We start from the raw sequence: 25,388 nt of genomic DNA on the forward strand, positions 1-25,388 counted from the left end.
CTTGTTGAATATTACCTCTGATGTAACTGTCTGTGCTGCTGCATTCTGAATGGCTTTCAAGGGCAGTTCCATTCATAGCACTTTACTGTTGTCCTCTTTTGAAGTGACCAAAGCATAAGTAACAGCATAAGTAACACTCTTAACAGTCTGCCAGTTCATATGAAGGGAACAATTGGTGCACTAGATGAATGCGTGTGAAGGCTTCCCTAACCCGCCTTTTCCTTAAGCAAAGTTGTAAATTCAACAGATATCCAAATTGTGTACCAGGACTGAAGTTGGAAATGCAATTCCTTTCAAGACTAAACATAAAGCATCTGCAAATCAATTCAATCTTTTCAGGATTGTGCGTAAGTCTGTGCAGAACCTCATAGTTTCCATACTTCTCAAGATCTGGACCATATCACTGGCTATCTAATCCCTGTAGTAGTCCAGAATATACCATGGTTGATTACATTGAAATTTACTGAATGATAAAGGCGCATAGCTGCATTGTCCATATCCAAGTTCTACCAAAGATCATCAACAAAGTGACTAAAGCCAACTTTGTATTATGTTGTGTTTGAAATTTGAGTGAAAAAATCTTTTCCTTTCCCATAAGGGGAGATTTCAGACTGGACAAATTTGTCCAGGACAATTGGGTCCAACATTTATTTCTTGAGAAAGAAGCATATAAAAGAGAGCTTTGCCATAGGTTGCTTCCAGGGTAGTTTTCACCAACCATAGGACAGGGATCCAGTAAACAGTAGCTGAATCTCAGGAGTTATGGATTCCAAGTCTTACCAGATAAGCACAAAAGATCCTGCCTATATCACCTCAACAGAACCTCCTCATTTATCATATAAGTCTGTGATAATCTTAGTAGCTATTATTATTTACATATATCTCACCTTTATTATATTTTTATAAATAACTAGCTCTATACACATGCTTTGCTACAAAACTATGTGATCGTGCTCAGTTTTTGGGGAGGAAAATAAGGGAAAAAAATTGTGCCTCTGCCTACCAGCATCCATTGGTATTCATCTGGCTAGTGTCTTGTCAGTGTGTGAGAGTTGAGGGTTGTTTTGAAACTGAAGCAGTATCTGCTGTGTGAGCAAGAAGGAGACAGCAAGGAACCTGGGTGTGGCTTAACTCAACTGTTCTGTACTAAAGCTGCTTGGTGCTGTGAAACTAAAACTGAAACTCCTCTCCTCTGCTTATGTTTTGCATTTGGAACAGATTTCTTTTCAGGTGGGGAGTGGGAGTAGAACTCCTTAGCATCAGAGCATATTAATAATAATATATGAAATACTAATGGTCTCATGGTCATTTTGAAAAATCCTTTCTTAGTAAGCACCTAGCAGCCAAGAGGAACATATGTGCCAAATTTCAAGTTTGTAGGCTTTACAGTTCTGAAGATTTTGTAATGATGCATGAGTGGTATTTTGCTTTTATACTGTATATATAGATTCAAGTTGACAAACGTACATAATGCTCCTTCTTCCTGCTACTGTCCACACAACAACCCTATGAAGTAGGTTGAGTTGGGAGAGAGTGACTGGCCCAAGGACATGCAGCTGATTTTTGTGCCTAAGATGCAGTGAGAATTCATAGTCCCTTAGTTTCTAATTCAGCACATTAACCATTGCTCTCTTAACTGATCTCAAATATTATTTTATATATATGCCAGATGCCTAGAATATTCTTCACGATGGCCAATTGGCCATGTGACCAATCTCTCTCCAGCAAAATACGAGAATTAAAAGAGTTGTTAAGTAGCTATCTTTAGACAGTACAAAAATGAGGGGGGAGGGTATGTTTTGCTACTCTTATTACCACAATGCAATCCTTAATCTAAGCTCTTACTCCCATTCATTTAAATTTACTCTTTGACTTCCAGGAGTGCTTTAGGCATTTCTTCTGGCTTTTTATCTCTTTCAAGAGCATCAAGGAATCTTGGATTCAAAACACAATAAGAAGCCATATAGGAACAAAGATGCTACTGCCTGCCCACTGTAGCAGCAGTTAAGATTAGTCATCTGAAAAAGAATCCTATCCTTGAAAGAAACCCAAGCTTTCTACCTCCCACAGAGTACAAGCAGGGTCCATTTGTTACCTGGAATGGGCCTGTTTAATATATTCTGTCTCCTTATGAGAGAGGACCAGTAGCAGTACCAGTGAAATGAAATGTGATTATAGATAGATCTTAGACACCTATAAATGGCTCACACTCAATAACCTGGCATATCTCCTGCCTATCCCTAGTCAACTTCCTGTCCTCTCTTCCCACCATTGATTTCAATCAAGTGAGCTTCTTTATCACATTCCCTTTTCTCTGAAGACTGAGTGGTCATTTATTTTATGCTTTATTATCTCTTAAAGATTCTTAAAGGTTCATCAACATTATGTCTGTGAACCTTGGCATTACTGCTGCTGGACAATTTCCATACAACCGAGCAGTAAGATGAAAGTTTCTTCAAAGGTTTGTTCTAAAGGGCACATAATTTTCTTCCACATTGTTGCAACACTTAGCTCAATTCTGGACTTACATAGACACAGGTTTTTTTTAAGCAGCATCTTTCAAACCCAATTTGGCAAGATGTACTGCATTTTGACAGTGTTTTCAATATAGGTAGTCCTCGACTTACAATAGTTCATTTAGTGACTATTCAAAGTTACAATGGCACTGAAACAGTGACTTGCCACTCTTTTTCAGAGTTACAACCTTTCCAGTATTCCCATGGTTATGTGATCAAAATTCAAATGCTTGGCATCTAGTTTATATTTACAATTATTGCTGTGTCCCAAAGTCCCGTGATCACCTTTTGTGACCTTCTGACAAGCAAAGTGAATGGAGAAACCAGATTCACTTAACAACCAGGTTACTAACTTATCAACTGCAATGATTCACTTAACAGCTGTGGCAGGAAAGGTCATAAAATGAGACAAAATTCACTTAACAAATGTCTCACTTAACTAAACAAATTTTGGGTTCAATTGTGGTTGTGAGTCAAGGACCACCTGTAGACAGGTAGTATATTGAATAGTGGTCATTAGTTCTCAATTTAGGAACACTATTGAACTTAAAATTTCCATTCATAAGAAGACAGTTGCTAAGTGATTTTTGCCCATTTTATGGTCTTTCTTGCCACAGTTAATTGAATTCCTGCAGTTGTTAAGTTAGTAACACAGTTGTTAATGAATCAGGCTTTCTGGTTGACTTTGGTTTGTCAGAAGGTAGCAAAAGGTGATCATATGACCCTGAAACATTGGAACCATCATAAATACATGCCACTTGCCAAGTGTTCAAATTTTGATCATGAGGATGCTGCAATGGTTGTAAGTGTGTAAAACAGTCGTAAGTCTTTTTTTTCTGTACTGTTGTAACTTTGAACAGTCACTAAATGAATGCTGGTAAGTCAATGACTACCTGTAACTTCTTTCTGACTCCTGGTGGTTTCATGAAAGCATGCATGCAGATTTCTTAACATATTCAAAACACCTTTATGATTTATTTCTGTCATGTATAATTACCTTCTCAAAAATATTGACATACATAAGAATGAATCATCAGGACTCTCTTCTGTTTTACTTCTGTATTCTATTGCTGGGGTTGGCAGTGTTACCACTGTTAGTGCTATCATATAATTAACTTTGGGCTGGCCCAGAAATTATACTTACCACATTGAGGTAGCTATAAACAGCATTCTGATTGCATCATCATTGTAACGCTGCTGTAATTATGGGCATTGTCTGGGTCTTCTATACATCTGAGAGATTTTGTATGGTAGTAACAGCCATTTTTAGCACTGACACATAACTATAACTTTTATATCTAATACAGAACATGAAACTTTTAAAGTGTATTCTGGATAAAATGTATCCATCCTTTCCAAGTTAGGAGCTTGTAGATGCCTTGGAATGAAATCTTAACCTTCCCCAACATGATTAGTTTATTTATTTTATTTATTTATTTTTTTCAATTGCTTACAAAATAATAGGTATAAGTAAAAACATAGTTATGAATACATGGATACATATGAGAAAATAAAATAAAAGAAACAATAGGAGAAGGACGGTAGGTACATTGGTGCGCTTATGCACACCCCCTACAGACCTCTTAGGAAAGGGGTAGGTCAATAGTAGACAGTCTAAGGTTAAAGTTTTTGGGGTTTGGGGAAGAAACCACAGAGTCAGGTAAAGTATTCCAGACGTTGACCACTCTGTTGCTGAAGTCGTATTTCCTGCAATCAAGTTTGGTGTGATTAACCTTGAGTTTGTATCTATTGCTTGCTCTTGTGTTTTTATGGTTGAAGCTGAAGTATTCATTGACAGGTAGGACATTGCAATGTATGATTTTATATACTATACTTAGATCGACCGAGGGCGGACCAAAGTTCTAGGTTTTCTAGGTCTAGAAGTTTGAGTCTGGTGGCACAAGGTATTCTGCAACAAGTAGAGGATTGGAGAACTCTTCTTGTGAAATATTTCTGGACTTTCTCTGTGGGCTCTAGCACTTAGGTCATTAGAGATGAATACTCCAATATCCTTGACAGAGTTTGGATCGTCAACAAGGTCTTGACTATTCAACCGGTATTTTATTTTCTGATTTTTTTTTGCCAATATGTAGGACAGAGCATTTATTTGTTGAGATTTGAAGTTGCCATTTGTTTGACCATACTGATACATAGTCAAGGTCTTTTTGAAGGGTAGCAGTATTGTCTGTGGTGTTGAATAGCTTTACATCATCAGTGAAGAGAACGCAGTTGCTCTTGATATGATCACAGAGGTCATTTATGTAGAGTATGAAAGGAGTTGGTCCTAGAACACTGCCTTGTGGGACACCACTGTTGACAGGTACAGAATTTGATAGGATGCTCCCAATTTTGACCATTTGTTGTCTGTTTGACAGGAATGCTTCTATCCAGTTATGCAGTTGTCTAGAGATACCGTAAGATTTTAGTTTTAGGAGTAGTTTGTCATGTACCACTGAATCAAAGGCTTTACAGAAGTCTATGTAGATTGCTTTGCCCTGATTGAGTTGTGTAGTCCATATGTTTTTGCAGTGTAAGAGCTGCAGATTACATGATAGTTTCTTAGGGGTAATGTCCTTCTGAATTCTTAAGAACTCAGATGTGAAGTTACTTATCTTCATGTTCTAAAATTGGCTTTTATACCAGAGGGCTGGAAAATAGTTAATAATATTGTTTTAAAAGTTTTGACTTAGGGAATAAGAATCCAGGACATTTCAAGGTACTTAACTTAAGAAATGTATATCTTGTTGTAGAAGTCACCTTCACATGCAAAAATAATTTAAAGATCTCTATGGTTTTAATGTTTTATATTCAATATTTATTGAATGAGTGTAAACTGCCTAGAGTTGCCTTTGACAAGATGTGTGGCATATAAGAAAAATAAATAGGTAGGTAGAGAGACAGAAAGACAGATGTAGATGGTGGGTAGGTAGGTAGCTAGATGAACAAGCAGGCAGATAAAACTCCTGTTTCTCTGTAGAGTACTATAGAATATGAATGGGACCATCCAATATACCTAGATTTTCAAATGACTTTTAATAAAGTCATTTACCAAGGTCTCTCAAGAAAATGTAATAATTATGGAATAAAAAAAGGCAATAAGAAAATTGCAGAACCTAGCAAGAAAGAACTGCCATCATATATAGAATCAACTGCTGAAATTGCAAGCAAGACTACATAGGACAAATAGAATGCCATCTAGAACATAGAACATAAATAATAGAGTTGGAAGGGACCTCACAGGTCTTCTAGTCCAACCCGCCCCCCCCCCCCCGGTTCGAGCTGGTTGTCCAGTTTCTTCTTAAAAGACTCCAGTGATAAAGCATCCACAATAGCTTGAAGGCAAGCCATTTCATTGCTTAATTGTTCTCATTGTTAGGAAATATCTCCCTAGTTCTAGATTGCTTCTCTCCTTGTTTCCTCCTAATTTACAACCATTGTTTCTTGTCTTGCATTTTGGTGCTTCAGAAAATAGTTTGACTCCTTTGACTTTGTAGGAGCCCCTCAAATATTGGAACAGTACTACCATGTCCTTCCAGTTCTTCTTTCCATTAGACTAGACATATCCAATTCCTTTAACCGTTATTCATATATTTTAGCTCCAGCCCCTTATCATAAATTTAATAAATACATTTAATTAATTAAATTAATAAATTAAATTAAATGCCCAAGTTAAAGCACAGAGTCAAGGACCATAAAACTGCAACAAGGACAATACGAGAAATGCCTAACAGCTAAAATGAATGGACCAGGGAAGAGGTCGGTTCTTCTTCTTTTGATTGAGTTCTTGTGTTCTTCAATGTGTGCGCTTATTCTTCTGTTGGTTTGTCCGATGTACGTGGTGGGACAGGCGGTGCATGGGATTTCGTATACTCCATGCACCGCCTGTCCCACCACATACATCGGACAAACCAACAGAAGAATAAGCGCACACATTGAAGAACACAAGAACTCAATCAAAAAAGAAGAACCGACCTCTTCCCTGGTCCAACATCTCAAAGCCACAGGACATGAGATTGACTTTAAAAATACCAGAACTATCGCCAAAACCGAACACTTCAACAACAGAATAATCAGAGAAGCCATAGAGATAGAAAAACGCCCACACAGCATGAATAAATGAGATGATACCTCCCGCCTACCAGCCATTTGGAAACCCGCCCTCACTAACAAACGAGTACCTAACATGAAGAATGACACCAGACCCACACCCACGAGGGCCACACAAGATGCTACCACCACACCTCCACATAGAAAGCAGACTCACACCCACACAGATGATGAGACACGACCATGGACCAGAAACCGTACCGCAGCTGCATCACTACCCACTTCAAACCCCTCCGACCCATACATGAAGTGAACGGACGCCACCATGAAGATGTGGCATGACCATGAATGCGAAGCCAAACAACAGGATCACAGCTCACCAGCTCAAATCCCCCGACAACTAAGACTAACCTGAGCACAACCAAGCCCCCACCTGAACAGAACACACCCCCAGCCAATCAGAACACAGCCAACCCCCCAACCAATGAGAACACACCCTCACCCAATCAGAACACAGCCAAGCCCCCACCCAATCAAGTCACAGCCCCACTAGCAGTTAAAAGGAAGAAGCAGCTGCAAGCTCACATTACTCCGAGAAGCACAAAGCCGAAGACACAAGCCTGAAGATGATGAATGAGATTTCGTCAAAACATTGCCAAGATACTTCCAATTTTCCGCGGGAGAAAACCTGAATAACCAAAGATCCATATACAAATACCCGCGAGAACCTCAGAAAACAAATATCAGAAATCAAAGGAGAGGAGAGCAGCAGGATGCTATGGGCCAGTCATTGGGACAGAAGTGCTATCACTGCAAGCTAAGCCCCACCTTAGCTGTAGGAATAAAAGGCAGGAGGTAGAGACAAATAGGTGTGGCAAATAACTATTCATCTCCCTGTTGGTCAGCCACTAATAGTCTGAACTTCTGAATCCTGTCTGGAACTGTATCAGAATTATTTTGTGGAATCTGCAGTGCTGAGAGCTGGCATGCCTTCTGAGCATATGTGTGTATGTCTCCAATGGTGGAAATGAACAAGTGCACCTTCCAGGACTTCCTTTATGAGTATGGGGGGAGAGAGAGAGTGTGTTGGGGACATTTCAGGGGGAAAGTGAGCAAGTGTCGCTTTCCACAGGCACTTTGAGACTGCATTAGCCTGGAGAGAGAGAGAGAGAGAGAGAGACTCTTCCAGGGCTGCTGGCGCTCCTAATAAAGGAGCCGGATTAGAACATAGCTTTAAAATAGTTTGCATAGTATTTTTCAAGTCAGTGTTCTTTTCTACAACCCCCAGTGCTGCTCCAACAAATACTTTTAAACAAGAACTGGAGGAAGATGAAAATGACAGGATATATGGGAAGCAACCAGTCCAACAATTTTTCCTTAGATAATTAGTCTTAACTGAAAATGTGAGCTCTTCTTGACCCTTCAGATTGAAGCTATTAAGGTCACTTTCATAGTCTTCTGTGAATATGCAACCATCTATCTCACAATCTCATTTGGGACAATAACATAAAGAATACACATCCTAGAATATATGCTTTGTAATGAAAGCCATCTGTTAAGCTTTATTTCCTGTGAAGCTTCTGGTGCATATTCATCTCTAAAGAAACAATCTAAGTTAGGAAGAGGAAGTCATTGCAATCTAAACTGTGAGGGCTGCATACTTTGCTTGTAGCCCACAAGGGAACAACAGTCTCATGCAGTGTTTGCTTTGAAATTAGTTCTGGAAAGAAAAAATTCTCAGGGAAACTTGGTCTGGGCCAAAGTACAGGCCAAAGAATACTAGTTTATTTTTTTTTTATAAAATAAAAGGCCAAGGCTTTTGGAAGGGGGAGTGGGCTTGATAAAAAGCTGTTCCCAGAGAACAATTGTGAGCACCTCTTTATTTCCTGACTAAAGGATACATTAATTTTAATTGGTTCATACAAAACTGACTTTGCTTTCCTGTTCACTGCTATTAACTGCATTTCATATGTGCCTTCCCGATATCTATATTTACTAATGACCCCTTTTATAAATTATAAGAATTATAAACTTATAAGGTCTTTCAGATATCTCTGGAAGCTGCAACTAAAGCATTGGAGGACTGTGTGTAGTTGGGCCTATCTTTTATACGGCAACTATATTTGTTAAAATATTTTCTGCATAGCCCCCAAATCAAACTTGTGTTCAAGAAAATTAAATGCTGAAATATTGACTGTAGAAATGCTGGAGAATTCAGAAGGGAGAAAACTGTAGGCAATGAGCTACCTCCTATGAATAAATTAATCTATGACTTTTTATCAAATTATAATTGCGTGATTCTTAGCATCATAAACAATACTCAAATATCACGGCATTTGTCAAAACTTCTGGAAAATGCAGGTTATCAATTCCTAAAGTAAAGGAAAAGGAAAAGTCCCGTCCCCCCCTGTCTAGTTGTGTTTGACTCTAGGAGGCAGTGTTCATCTCCATATTTTAGCCAAAGGAGTCAGTGTTCTACTCAGATACTTCTTTGGTCACATAACCAGCATAACTATACACAAAAGCACCTGGAATGCTGTTACCTTCCCACCAAGGTGGTACCTATTTATCTACTTGCATTTACATTCTTTCAAACTGCTAGGTTGGCTGGAGCTTGGCCAAGAACAGGACCTCACGCCATCATACAGTACTTGCATCATGAACTACTGACCTTCTGGTTGACTGACCTTCTGGTTAAGACATTGTCTTAACTGCTAACGATCACGTCCCTTATTGCTGATTCCTACCATATACTTATTTTGCACATTTACATTATCTCCTTAGGCCTGGCTGATACACACAGAGCAAGAAACAAGCTAAATAGATTTCCAGGGAATCAATGGCAAACTGAAGATGGCTCTGAACTGCAGTGAAATGAGTCAGCAAATGATACCACAATATTCATATCTATGTAAAGGGGAAGACCTGGGATAGCCTATAAGTACTCCATACATGTTCCTCATGATGACACCATAAAAAGACAGTCCAGTGAGTTTTAGAGATCTGGGAGCAAAAAGAAAGTCATTTGCCCAAGCCATGGTTCAAAGCCTTCAAATGAACACTAGGTTCATCTACTTTCTCAATCACTTCAGTGATTTACTTCACTTTGTTAATTGCTTTTTGAAAACTAAGAATCTTCAGAATTGTAATTTTTATGACACTGGGTGATTTTCCTTCAAACTTTAACAAAAAAAAGTTTTGTTTAATTTAAGAATTTAATGTTTATTATTTTATTCCAAACTAAACAGAAAAACTATGATTATGTTGTAATTTTGGAAAAAAAATGTAAACAAACTAAGGGCCAGATGGAAATAATATTTGTAAAGAATTGCAATAACCCTTCTTGTGAGTGATTTAAAATCTTGTTTAAAATATATAAAGATTTTGAGTCCTCCCAATAAAAAATGTTGTATATTACAAAAAAATATGATAAAAGGAAGGTTGGTCACTATAGGCAACCTGAAAGAGCTCAAAATAATTATTAAAGGAGAAGAGAATCACTAATACAGAATGGAGAAAAGTATTTTTAACTTTGGATGAGTTTGAGGATATTTGAGAATAAGCCACTCAGAATTTCTCTCAGGGTTGTCTGCTACAGAGGTGGTATTCAGCAGGTTCTGACCAGTTCTGGAGAACCAGTAGTGAAAATTTTGAGAAGTTCAGAGAACTGGTAGCAGAAATTTTGAGTATTTTGGAATACCACCTCTGATTGGCCCTGCCCCTATCTATTCTTTGCCTCCTAAGTCTCAGTTGATTGGCTGGGTCTTCTTTTGTTGCCCTACACAGGAAAACAGAGCTGGAAAGCAGGTTAGTCGGGTGGGGAGAGAATGGAGATTTTGCAGTATCCTTCCCCTGCCACACCCACCAAGCTACACCCATAGAACCGGTAGTAAAAAAATTTGAATCCCACCACTGGTCTGCTACCATAAAAATGGGCTGAAAAGAGGAACTAGAAGTGAATAAAACTGAAAACCAGCATGTTTAGTATATGGATTTAAAATGACAAGATAAAAGTATGATACAGAAAAAGATATTACACAAGTCTTATAAATGAAAATAGCTGATTTTGTAATAGTTATAAAGTATTACTTATAAATAGTTATTACTTATGAATACATAAGTAATAAATACATGAATAATAAATCAGAAAAGTGACTTTATTTGTTTATTTACTTGTTTCCCCAGCTTTCTTCAAGTACTTCAATATGACACACTTCTTTAATTTTTTCCATACAACAAATACTCTAAGAAATAGGATTCAAATGCCACTTGGTGATTCTATAACTGGATACAGACTCAAGCCTGACTTTCCTTGGTTCAAGGATTTGATTCTTGCTATTGTGCATACTGCATAGTTCTCATACTTCATTGCACTATTCCATTGCAACAAGATAGGGTGGACTCTCAATAAAATGTTAATCTTGTTTCTTTTAGTGAAATCATTATTAGAATACAGTATACAGTATATCATGTAGGTGTTGCTATATTCATATTTTCACAATTGTGGGCTTTCATTAAACTTAATGAAACACTGATCTTATCCATAAACTTGTTGCTGAGAGAAAATCTTCCCGATCTGAACTACTGTACCTTTCTAGAGTAATCATTCCAGCTTCCTATCTAAGATAATGAAAGCACACATGCATTAGTAATTGTAGCTTGATACTTTCACATATATTTTAGATGTTCAATGCCATTTTAAATTCCAGGGCATGGATTAAAAGAAAGATAATAATTCAGAATATCTATCTGGCATTCACGTCTCATTAAAAGATAATGCCAAGAGAAGAGGAAGAGATGGTAAGAGTTAGTTGGCTGGCTTAAAGCTCTGGCAAGTAGTCTCTTATCAGTACAATACACAACTCTACGCAGTTTCAAAGGGTTTTTAAAAATGATATGATTTCCATATCAATTATAAAAAGTATTAAACTTTTAATGCTGTCTACTCTGAACAGTAGTGAAGGGAAGTAAAAAAAAAAATTCTCCAGCAAAACTCAATTTCATTCTCCTGAATAACATTAAGTCCCTGTTCAACAAGTAAAATATTGATGACTTTAGAGAATCTTTCATCCTAATGGATCTCAAGGTATATTTATTTTGTACAGGAAAGATAACTTAGCAGCATGCAGCTGTCTCTACAGAAAAGGAAGCCAACAAGATATTTCAAGAGGAGTATTTTAACCAAGAAATTAAAGACAAAACTGCATACTAAGAAAATAATACTGACACAATGCCATTAAGCCAGGTTTCAGCAATCCAGCACCCAAGACTGTCATGGTACTCAAATGTTCCTAAATAAATAGCATATGCAAACCTTCCACATATACATACATTCAGGCATTAGATCATATCAGTTATTTATATTTTATCGATCTATATCTACAACATCTACATTTGTAATATGTACTAATGCCTGGAAAGGTTGATGAATCTTGAATTAGGCTAAAATTGGTTCTTATGGGTATATCATAATTTATATTAAGTATATTCAAATAAATCAATAAACTTAAAGTTTAATTCAGTCAACAGTAAACAAATATCAATCACTTTAGCTTCTTCAATATGCTGTAGCAAATCCATTTAGTAACGTTGGCAATCAAAAAGTTTCATAGAATAAGACAAATATTCCTGGCAAAAGGAAGATTAATTTCACTATATTAAAGATAAAGTCTGGTTAGTGGATATTAGAATATCACAGAAAATTAGTTTGATATTATAGATATACAGAAAAATAGAGAACTTAAAATTCTGAATTTAAACTTTTTGTACTCCTATAAAATAACTTCTGTACATTATTCTCACATTTATTCTTTTTAGCATTGTCTATATATGATTTGATAAATGAAATTGCATTGCAATCCTTTGGATCATCAAAATTCCATCACATTTCTATTTTTTTTTATAATTCAGCCTAACTTCTACAGTCATTAATTTTAATAAGAGGAGGTAAGGTAAATATTCTCATAGGTTTTAATTATAAACTCAATGCTTATTACAATTAACAAATTCAACAATTATTAATTGGCATGTGGTAAGGGATAACTTAATATTACTTGCTGTATGGTAAGGATAATTTCCAAGATCTTGGTTATAGCAAAAGTCATAAATTGTCCTAAGTAAATCAAGGAATTCTATTAGAGGAGCCAATCCTACTTTATTATAAAGTTAATCAAATCTTGCAAGTCTGAAATACAACTTCTTGCCATCACTTTTAACTGCTTGATCCATTTGAAAAAGTTTCCTTCCATTTCCCTGACTCCATTACCACAGTAAGGGACTATCATGTTTACCGATCAGATCGTGAAATTCGTAGAGGAGGTGGTGTTGCTATCTTCTATAAAAAGTCCTTACATCTAAAAAATATCCAAGTTACCCAGGAGCTTGCTCTTCCTGAGACCATCATCTGTGAACTATCCTTAAAAATCACAATTCGATTCTTACTATGTTACAGAGCACCTGATTATGACATCGAACATGTAAACAAGCTAAATACATTACTAACCATGGGCTGCATCCTGCCCATACCCTTTTATCTTTCTTGGTGATTTCAATCTACCTCATATTGACTGAACCCTAAATGAATGTACAACTGAAATCATACACACAACCTTCTACAATGCTATTACAAATCTGGGACTGGAACAACTAGTAACCAACAACACTAGACTAAACAACTGCCTCGATCTCATCTTCTGCAATAGCTTGAATTTAATTTACGGAATACAAACTAAAGAACCCTTTTCCAGCAGTGACCACAATATGATTGACTTTTGTCTCAACATACGCCCACACAAAAATCACCACAATGATGTAATCCCCAATTGTAACTTCAAAAAAGGCAACTATGATCTTATAGACAACAATCTCTCATCCCTTGATTGGCAATCTCTATTCACTGGATGCAATACTGTTGAAGACCATTACAACATATTTTTACTTGAAGTCAAAAGAGTCATCAAACTATATGTACCAACAACAACTCCCAAAACAAAACAAAAAAGCAGATTACCCATATCAATAAGGAAACTTCAATCCAAAAAGAGATCACTCTGGGGAAAAACAAATCTGGTCACGTTGCCAATTTCAAAAGCCGATACAAAAATTTATGCCACCAGATAAAGACCGAATGCACCAATTATCACATTAAACAAGAGGAAAACCTTCTAAGCACCAATTCCACCCGTGCTTTTTACAATTTTGTAAACAACAAACTAAAAGACTCAAGGTCCATCCCACCCTTGATAGGACCTGATGGTAAAGACTGCAACAACGACACCATTAAAGCCAACCTCTTTAACACATTCTTCGGCTCAGTATTTGTAAACAGCAATGGATCATGCCCAGTATTTCCTAGCCGTACCACAGATAACAACAATGATCTAATACATATCGATTTTACAGAAGACAATGTTGAAAAAGCACTACGCAATCTAAAACCATCTCTATCTATTGGACCGGATGGAATATGTGCCTACTTCTTAAAAAAGCTATCCACTGCCATAGCCAAACCTCTAAGCATAATCTTTGAAAAATATTTCAGGACCAGCTCCTTGCCTAACCTATGGTCACAAGCCACAGTCATCCCCATCTTCAAAAAGGGAGACCCAAGCCTAGTTGAAAATTACAGGCCAATCTCCTTATGCTGCATCACCTGTAAAGTCATGGAATCAATTATTAACCAATCCATCATCCTTCACTTAGAGACAAACAACCTACTCTCCAATAAACAATTTGGTTTCAGAAAAAAACTATCCTGTAATCTGCAACTCTTACACTGCAAAAACATATGGACGACACAACTCGACCAGGGCAAAGCAATAGACGCAATCTACATAGACTTCTGTAAAGCCTTTGATTCAGTGGTACACGACAAACTACTCCTAAAAATAAAATCCTATGGTATCTCTGGACAACTGAATAACTGGATAGAAGCATTCCTGGCAAACAGACAACAAATGGTCAAAATCAGGAGCGTCCTATCAAATTCTGTACCTGTCAATAGTGGTGTCCCCCAAGGCAGTGTTCTAGGACCAACTCTCTTCATACTCTACATAAATGACCTCTGTGATCATATTAAGAGCAATTGTGTTCTTTTCGCTGATGATGTAAAGCTGTTCAATACCACAGACAATACTGCTCCCCTACAAAAAGATCTTGACTATGTATCAGAATGGTCAAACAAATGGCAACTTCAAATCTCAACAAATAAATGCTCTGTCTTACATATTGGTAAAAAAAATCAGAAAATAAAATACAAGCTGAATAGTCAAGATCTTGTTGATGACCCAAGCTCTGTAAAGGACCTTGGAATACTCACCTCTAATGATCTAAGTGCTAGAGCCCACTGCAACTACATAGCCAAAAAGGCATTAAGAGTTGTTAACCTAACCCTACGTAGCTTTTTCTCTGGTAATATCACACTACTAACCAGAGCATACAAAACATTTGCTAGACCAATACTCGAATACAGTTCATCAGTCTGGAACCCACATTACATATCTGATATTAGCACAATTGAGAAAATCCAGAAATATTTCACAAGAAGAGTTCTCCACTCCTCTACTTGTTGTAGAATACCTTATGCCACTAGACTTGAAATTCTAGAACTAGAAAACCTTGAATTACGCCGTCTTCGGTCTGATTTAAGCATGGTATATAAAATCATACATTGCAATGTCCTACCTGTCAATGAATACTTCAGCTTCAACCATAACAACACAAGAGCACACAATAGATACAAACTCAATGTTAACCGCACCAAACTTGATTGCAGGAAATATGACTTCAGCAATAGAGTGGTCAATGTCTGGAATACTCTACCCGACTCTGTAGTTTCTTCCCCAAACCCCAAAAACTTTAACCTTAGACTGTCTACTATTGACCTCACCCCTTTCCTAAGAGGTCTGTAGGGGGCGTGCATAAGCGCACCAATGTGCCTGTCCTATTGTTTCTCTTATTCTTCTTTTATTTTTCTTATATGTACCCATTTCATGTATTCACAACTATGTATACACTTATACTTATTATCTTGTAAACAATTGGCAAATCAAATAAATAAATAAATAAATAAATAAATAAATAAATAAATAAATAAATAAATAAATTTCTCTGGCTGGGGTCTGGGAGCTCCTGTCTCTCTTGCTTGCTTGTTTTCTAGGCAGCAGCTCTTTCCCTCCTTCCTCAAGACCACTGATATATCCCAATACGCAGAGCTTCCTCCAGCATATACTGAGATGCTGAGTTACTTAGTACACAGCCCTGAAAAGCCTTAGTTGTGTTTGTCAGTGACCTGTGGTGAAAGTGGTACAGCAGTGGTACTCTTTGTGTTATGTATTGAGTTGTGTTAACTGTGCTAAGTGAAACTAACCTTTAGATGACCCTAACTGTTAGCTCCAACTGTTTTGGAGGGAAATTTAGAACATTTATATTTTGGGAGGACTTTTTCTAGTTCTAAGATTGGTTAAGGCCCTGTGGGTTAGAGTATAAATCACAGGCATTTGCCTCAGTTCCTCAGTTCCAGTTTTGAGTCAGTAAATGCTGTTGCAACTATGCTGGTCTGGTTCTTGCCTATTGAAGCCCACTACACAATACCTTGATTTCTTGGCTACTGGTTATAAATCAACCATGACATCCTGAGCTGATTTTGTGGATTAGCAACTTAGAGCACGTTTTATGGTGGTTCTTTACTTTCCCTGAATCCAGTTTCAGCTGGTGTTGGTTGGAGGAAGAGAGATATCTCCTTAGGTTCTTGCAGTGTGTACTGTCACAGGGTTCTAGTCTCTCTTCCACCTTTTTAATATCTACATAAAGTTATTGCATGAAGTTATCTGCAAATTTAAGATTCAGTATCATCAGTATGCTAATGAAACCCAATTATATCTTTTGATCCCAGACAGCTAAGTCTCTGATTCTCTTCCACCAAGACTGAATTACTCGAGGTGTTTTGGCTGCAAAAATCTGGGAATATTCTATCTTTGACCTTAGATGAAGTTCCACTTCCCTCTTCAAAACTGGCACATAATCTGAAAAATCTCTTGGACTTGCAGCTCCTTCTTCAATAGTAGATGTCAGCTGATATCAGAAAGCCTTTGCACAACTCCATCTAGTGTACCAGCTGTATCCTTTCCTAAATGGTGGGGCCTTCAGACAGCCTCTCAAACCCTACTCCTATCAATGCTTCACCAGTGTAATGCACTTCATATGCAGCTGCCATTGAGAGCCACACAGAAGCTTCATCTGGTCAAGAATGTGATGGCGACTGGAGGGGACTGGAGACTAAAGCATACAAAGAACGGTTACAGGACTAGCCAAGCCCAGACAGCCAAGTGTACTTTCTCAGTACATGTCTCTGATTCTCTTCCACCAAGACTGAATGGCTAGAGGTGTTTTGGCTGCAAAAATCTGGGAATATTCCACCTTTGACTTTAGATGAAGTTCCACTTCCCTCTTCAACCAGGGGAGACCAAGGGAGACCAGGAGAGAGATAATAGCAGTCTTCCACTATTTGAGGGGCTGCCACAGAGAGGAAGGGGTCAAACTATTTTCTAAAGCACCTATAGCCAGACAAGGAATAATGGATGGAAGCTGAACAAGGAGAGATTTAACCTGGAAATAAGGAAAAACTTTCTGACAGTGAGAACAATCAACCAATAGAACACCTTGCCCTCGGAAGTTGTGGGAGTGCCGTCACTTGAGACTTTCAAGAAGAGATTGGACTGCCATTTGTCAGAAATGGTGTAGGGTCTCCCGCTTGGGCGGGAGGTTGGACTAGATGACCTACAAGATCCCTTCCAACTCTGATTATTTGTCTGTTAAATGAACATATCTTGGTCTTTGCAAGCTGCACTAAGTTGTCAGTGCTCCTTTGGTAAGGAAAAAGAGATACCATCAATCAACTTTTATTTTGGAATTAGCCAGCAAATAATACAAGAAAATTACAAGTTAAAATTACAATGTTTAAACCTGCTTGTAGCTGTGAATGATTGGCCCACTGTTTTGAGATCACCTAATGTATATTTCTAGCCCACAAGGATGATGGCTAGCCATAAAAAGTGACAAAGTTGCAGTTTGACATATGTTATCTCCCTTCAGTAACAGCTGTTGGGAGGGCATTGATTCTTGGCAAGAACAGACCCTTCTAAATTGTGGAATTGTTATTCAACTAAATAATCTTGTTGTTTGGAGAAGGTGTACAGAGTGGCTCAAGAAGATATTTATAGGTAGAACTGCTAAACCTGCTTGTAGCTGTGAATGATTGGCCCACTGTTTTGAGATCACCTAATGTATATTCCTAGCCCACAAGGATGATGGCTAGCCATAAAAAGTGACAAAGTTGCAGTTTGACATATGTTATCTCACATCAGGAAAATGGAAAGCTATTGATTTATAACCTGGCTGAAAAAAAGGAAAGTTTAAATTCATAGGATTTAATTTATATAGGCCAGCTTTATGGCAAAACCCATGCTCAGAGTCCATCATCTATCTATCTCTATATCTCACCTTTATTATTTTTACAAATAATTCAAGGCAGCAAACATATCCTACATACATTTCTGCTCCTTTTTATCATTTTATATTTGAGCTATGTTTATTTTTCCTAAATATTTAAAAAGTGATGTCAATAAGGAATCTATGTTTTATTTATTCATTTAGTCAAATAATTTTAGACACTTTGTGTCTGTATGTATGTGTATGTGCACACTTTTGAGTTCATTTTGAATCCTAGCGACAGCCTGGAATACTAGTCGCTATGGTCTTTGTCCATATACTTTCCAAACTAGAATCATATGCTAGATGAAGATAATGGGGTCAGTTCTAGGACACAATGGCCTTGGCTTTTACTCACTTCTAATAATGTCCACTTTATATAAAATATAAAGTGCACAGTACCTGGAGTTCAGTATTTTATATTCTGTTTTTTTTAATAATTCATGATTATGCTTTATTTCATAGTCCAGTTGCTTGGGCTTAAGGCAGTTTACATGATTATTCTATAATCCTTTTTTGGAATTATCCCAGTGCAGTTTTAACTATTCCAAAAAGCAGCTTTCCTTGGCAAGAGTACTGAACACAGTTTTGATAATTATTTTTGACTTCTTGCAGTTTAATGAGCAGACATTCTGTTTCCTATATGGACATTCAGAGGAGCTCCCTTGAACAGCACATTTGGCACTGTTTCAGTGGAAATGAATATCAAAGGAAGCTGTTTGCTTTTCCTTTCTTAATTATTTGTTACATGTACATGCCTTGTGAACAGCAAGAAAAGGAAAAGAGTTGCAAGGATCTTTCAGGAAGCATTTGGAGGGGGTGCATTTAACATTTACTTCACATCTCCTTATCAGTATAGAAAAAGCACAAAATTAAAGAATTCTCTAGAGGCAGGCAGCTTGATAGCACTACTTTAATAATTAAACTGTTTCTTCTTTTTTCTTTTAAAAGATCTTGATGTATGACGCTTTCATCCTTTAGAAATGCATTAGACTGACTTGGGAGAAATTTTCAGAAAGCACTTTGTTAATACAATATCAGCTATATTTTATAATGTTTCTCTTTTTAACCATTCTATGCAGAAAGCTCACAAGATAATTGAACTGTTTGAAAGTCATGCTCCAAATACTTTTTTCCCCTCTTTATACATGCTAGGATAAGGGAAAGGGAATTCATAGAAGAAACCAAAGAATGCTATTATTTCATTGTGTTCTTGGTTTAATTCACAAGAGGTGATGAGGAACATGAAAAACACTTATTTATGTGGGCATGAAGCTTTAGGCAACCATCCCTTCCCCACAACAATCCTTTACCACTGAATAAATGTTTATTCTAAAAAAAATTTAAAACATTTTCATTAAGCTGGTCTAAATTTTGACTAAAATCAAGATAAGATATTTATTTGAGAATAAATCTAAAGGTTTTATACACTTACATCACCCAGAGTGCCAGTGAACCTTTCACACTTCTGAAATGTAATCTTTGCAGGATGTCCTGATTACTGTAGAACAGGGGTCCCAACTACTTATTTATTTATTTTATTTATTTGATTTGCCAATTGTTTACAAGATAATAAGTATAAATGTATACATAGTTGTGAATACATGAAATGGGTACATATAAGAAAAATAAAGAAGAATAAGAGAAACAATAGGACAGGGACGGTAGGCACGTTGGTGCGCTTTATGCACGCCCCTACAGACCTCTTAGGAAAGGGGTGAGGTCAATAGTAGACAGTCTAAGGTTAAAGTTTTTGGGGTTTGGGGAAGAAACTACAGAGTCGGGTAGAGTATTCCAGACATTGACCACTCTATTGCTGAAGTCGTATTTCCTGCAATCAAGTTTGGTGCGGTTTACTTTGAGTTTGTATCTATTGTGTGCTCTTGTGTTGTTATGGTTGAAGCTGAAGTATTCATTGACAGGTAGGACATTGCAATGTATGATTTTATATACCATGCTTAAATCAGACCGAAGACAGCGTAATTCAAGGTTTTCAAGTTCTAGAATTTCAAGTCTGGTGGCATAAGGTATTCTACAACAGTAGAGGAGTGGAGAACTCTTCTTGTGAAATATTTCTGGACTTTCTCAATTGTGCTAATATCAGATACGTAGTGTGGGTTCCAGACTGATGAACTGTATTCGAGTATTGGTCTAGCAAATGTTTTGTATGCTCTGGTTAGTAGTGTGATATTACCAGAGAAAAAGCTACGTAGGATTAGGTTAACAACTCTTAATGCCTTTTTGGCTATGTAGTTGCAGTGGGCTCTAGCACTTAGATCATTAGAGGTGAGTATTCCAAGGTCCTTTACAGAGCTTGAGTCATCAACAAGATCTTGACTATTCAGCTTGTATTTTATTTTCTGATTTTTTTGCCAATATGTAAGACAGAGCATTTATTTGTTGAGATTTGAAGTTGCCATTTGTTTGACCACTCTGATACATAGTCAAGATCTTTTTGTAGGGTAGCAGTATTGTCTGTGGTATTGAACAGCTTTACATCATCAGCGAAGAGAACGCAATTGCTCTTAATATGATCACAGAGGTCGTTTATGTAGAGTATGAAGAGAGTTGGTCCTAGAACACTGCCCTGGGGACACCACTATTGACAGGTACTGGATTTGATAGGACGCTCCCGATTTTGACCATTTGTTGTCTGTTTGACAGGAATGCTTCTATCCAGTTATTCAGTTGTCCAGAGATACCATAGGATTTTATTTTTAGGAGTAGTTTGTCGTGTACCACTGAATCAAAGGCTTTACAGAAGTCTATGTAGATTGCGTCTATTGCTTTGCCCTGGTCGAGTTGTGTCGTCCATATGTTTTTGCAGTGTAAGAGTTGCAGATTACAGGATAGTTTTTTTCTGAAACCAAATTGTTTATTGGAGAGTAGGTTATTTGTCTCTAAGTGAAGGATGATGGATTGGTTAATAATTGATTCCATGACTTTACAGGTGATGCAGCATAAGGAGATTGGCCTGTAATTTTCAACTAGGCTTGGGTCTCCCTTTTGAAGATGGGGATGACTGTGGCTTGTGACCATAGGTTAGGCAAGGAGCTGGTTCTGAAAGATTTTTCAAAGATTATGCTTAGAGGTTTGGCTATGGCAGTGGATAGCTTTCTTAAGAAGTAGGCACATATTCCATCCGGTCCAATAGATAGAGATGGTTTTAGGTTGCGTAGTGCTTTTTCAACATTGTCTTCTGTGCAATCGATATGTATTAGATCATTGTTGTTATCTGTGGTACGGCTAGGAAATACTGGGCATGATCTATTGCTGTTTACAAATACTGAGCCGAAGAATGTGTTAAAGATGTTGGCTTTAATGGTGTATCATCGTTGCAGTCTTTACCATCAGGTCCTATCAAGGGAGGGATGGACCTTGAGTCTTTTAGTTTGTTGTTTACAAAATTGTAAAAAGCACGGTGGAATTGGTGCTTAGAAGGTTTTCCTCTTGTTTAATGTGATAATTGGTGCATTCGGTCTTTATCTGGTGGCATAAATTTTTGTATCGGTTTTGAAATTGGCAACGTGACCAGATTTGTTTTTCCGCCAGAGTGATCTCTTTTTGGATTGAAGTTTCCTTATTGATATGGGTAATCTGCTTTTTGTTTTGTTTTGGGAGTTGTTGTTGGTACATATAGTTTGATGACTCTTTTGACTTCAAGTAAAAATATGTTGTAATGGTCTTCAACAGTATTGCATCCAGTGAATAGAGATTGCCAATCAAGGGATGAGAGATCGTTGTGTATAAGATCATAGTTGCCTTTTTGAAGTTACAATTGGGAATTACATCATTGTGGTGATTTTTGTGTGGACGTATGTTGAGACAAAAGTCAATCATATTGTGGTCGCTACTGGAAAAGGGTTCTTTAGTTTGTATTCCGTAAATTAAATTCAAATAAATTAAATTCAAATACAAATACTGGGACATGGCCTGCCCAGAACTGGGCTACACAAGTGGTAGGTGAATGTGCATGTGAGTAAAGTCCAGTTGGCTGAACGTGTGTATATGCTTGTGCTCACAGTTGTGTGTGCAGCTCCATTATGTGAATTGTGGGCTTACACAGAACCATTCCCTCTCCCACCCCCCCAATGCCGGACCACCAAGGTGGAAACATTGGGACCGCTGCTGTGGAACATTAGATTTTAAATGGCATAGTTCATTGAGTATTGTTTTTGATTAAAGGGTTTGTTTAATCAGATGGATGGTTGGATACCGAAATTTAAATTTCCATGAGAAGATAAAACAAATATTATTCACTAATTTGATTTCCATGGCTAGAGTAAATTCATTTATTTGAATAGTTGTTCCATATAATGTGTGCACTTAATATATACTTAATGTATTCACTGCATACATACTTAATGAATAAACTGAAAAATAAAATATTTCTCTTAGCCTCATTTCCAGCCTTGTTTGTGATTTGTCCTGGCTATCCCTACAACTGAGTTATTTAAATATACTTTAATTATAATTTCTGGTGGTATTTTGTTTGTGCTGCATATTAAATAAAACTGTTGATTGATTAATTGATTAATAGATTGATTGCATATGCATTATCAAATTATGTGTTAACTCTTAGCAACTATATACATAGTTCTTCTCCATGACAATGTGTCCTGTTCTGGTCCTTTTGGTCTTCCAATATGCACTCATTGCTACTGTAACTGAATTCATCCACCTTGCTTCTGGTCATAATCTTCTTTGCTTGCCTTGTACCTTTCCCAGCATTAGAACCATTCCTAGAGAGCATGATCTAATATGTCTAAAACTGGATAATTTGAACTTGACCGTTTGTTCCTTAAGTTAGATCTTAGGATTGATTTGTTTGTCTATCCATTTGTTTCATTTCTGGCTAGTTTCTTAGGTGTCTTATCCAATGTCACAGTTATAGGTGTCAATATACTCCCTCCTGCTTTTTCAAAATCCAACTTTCATTTCCATAAGCACTGTTATGATCTTTCAAAAGAAATCTTGGTAATATGGTTAGAAATATAAGAGAACCAAGATTATGCTTATATCAGGGATGTCAAATTGGTGGCCCATGGGCTAGATGCATTACGCGCAGGACACGCCTACCCCAGCTCCGTGAATGAAAAACACTTCATGATATGTGACATGATGTCTAAGTGATGCCACGAGCTTGACACCCATGCTTTATATCAATAAGATACAATCATCTGTTTTATGTAATAAAATGAATTTCCCTTAGATTGAAAAAGTATTTATTAAAATGACAACTTCTGACATTGGGTTGTGAGATATAATACTAAATTTGAGGTCTAAAAACAATGATCAGAGAGAAAAATTAAGAAATAAATATTGTTTGTTTTTATAATAATTTGTCAAAACATAATTTAAATAGAGTGGTACTGGATGGGATAACTGCTATTCTCATTATTTTTTGTACAATTGAATAGGCTGAAAACAAATAATTTACACAAGATTACTCCCATAACCTCACGGCAAAAATCTACCTTTGTAGCTCAAATGTGAGCTAAGAAATATCTCATAGTGTCTATTCTAAAACGAATCTAGGATTGATTCTGCTATTTCCGTATTCCCTAAGTCAACTGTGTGCCCAAGCAATGATTAGCATAAGGATGAGAAAACTTCTCTATAACATTCAGATGTCATACCACAACTCTTACTCCCACCCCAATGTTAACGGCTTTTTAAAAAATCAACTCTCTTACTAGATTTGCAAATTACAGTTTTGTGAACTGTGTTTATGACTGATGCTTTATTCTGACAGATTTCACTACCCATAATTCTTTGCTTCATGTATTTGCTCATTGTCTTTCTAAAACAAAAGCTACTGTGCTGTTCTTTTAAAAGCACTATCCAAATTCTCTCTTATGTTATTTTCAGCAAATGCAAGCAGATTTCACTGCCATGATTTAAAGTCTGTCATTAGTTTTTTTTAATAGGTATGCAAAGTGGATCCGTTGCTCATTAAGTGTGCACTGTGGAACAATATATGCTGTCATAGTTATCTTTCCTGATACCTGTTGAGCAAAGGACAATTGCCAAGCAATTAAAAAGAAAAAGAAGCAAAATAATACACCTGAGATCCATCATAATAAGAATGCCCTGAACCACTTAGCCCTTGAAGAAACTTTTAACTGCATTCATAAATGGCATTTCCAATGTATCAGAAACAATATATTAGATAAACCTGCTTACACTTTGAGCGTAAATATTTGATTTTTGATTTCTTGAAATATTCATTAACAGTAGAACAAATAATGATAAAACCAAGATACATTACTTCACAGCACATAATTACATATTTCTGATGGTCTCAAAAACAGAGGAAAGCTGATACTGATATTCAGATTCATTAGCCTTCATGGAGTTGCTTAAATACACAAAGGTGTGAAACTTGGTAGAGAACATACAAATGTCCTAGTCCCACCTATTATTCTCTCTAATATTCATGTGATTATATGGAAACCCAAAGGCAGCCCTAATTTGGTTTGAACATGAGAACAGGCATTTACATGATCCAATAATAAGTACATTAGTGTTCATGATCAGACAAGAACTATTTTAGTAGTCAAAGCTAAAACTATTTTAGTAGTCAAAGCATTTGCAATCACTTCCAGATTCCAGTTGAATGTGTAGAAGTAGAAAAGAGAGTAGGGTTGATTAGAGGCTGTATATGGAGTTCCCTTCTCTGTCTAGTTTTCAGAACTCAACTATTCAGGTGAATGTGTGATAACAGATGATAAGTCCTTGTGAGGGGAGGGAAGCATTTTATTCAGTTATTCATATCATTTTATCAATCCCAAATGAGATTGGCAATTTAATGACCATCATATATCTTGTAATTCTCACGATATCATACCATTCACCACACAGCTACTGGGTTGCCTAAACTTTCCTATTATCTCTTACTTGAATTTATTTTATTTTATAAGAACCACCAGTGGCGCAGTGGTTAGAATGCAGTACTGCAGGCTAACTCACTGCTGATTCCAGGAGTTTGATTCTGAGAGGCTCAACGTTGACTCAACCTTCCATCATTCTGAGGTCAGTAAAATGAGGACTCAGATTCTTGAAGAAATATGCTAACATTGTAAACCACTTAGGGAGGGTTGTAAAACACTATGAGGCAGTCCCAAAGGTTCTTGAAGACTTGGTTTTTCTTTAAAGACCTTTCGCTTCTCATCCAAGAAGCTTCTCAGAGACTATGAGGCAGTATATAAGTCTAAGTGCTGTTGCTATTTTATTACTTTTATATACCACCTTTCTTATTTTTATACATAATTGGAAGAAAGAATACCTAATTTTCATCCCCCTTCCTATAGTCCCAACAACAATCTTGTGAGGTAG

This window comes from Notechis scutatus, chromosome 4 (genome assembly GCF_049901735.1).
Source record: "Notechis scutatus isolate UNSWTSFEM ecotype Mainland chromosome 4, rNotScu1.2, whole genome shotgun sequence".
Classification (NCBI taxonomy): domain Eukaryota; kingdom Metazoa; phylum Chordata; class Lepidosauria; order Squamata; family Elapidae; genus Notechis; species Notechis scutatus.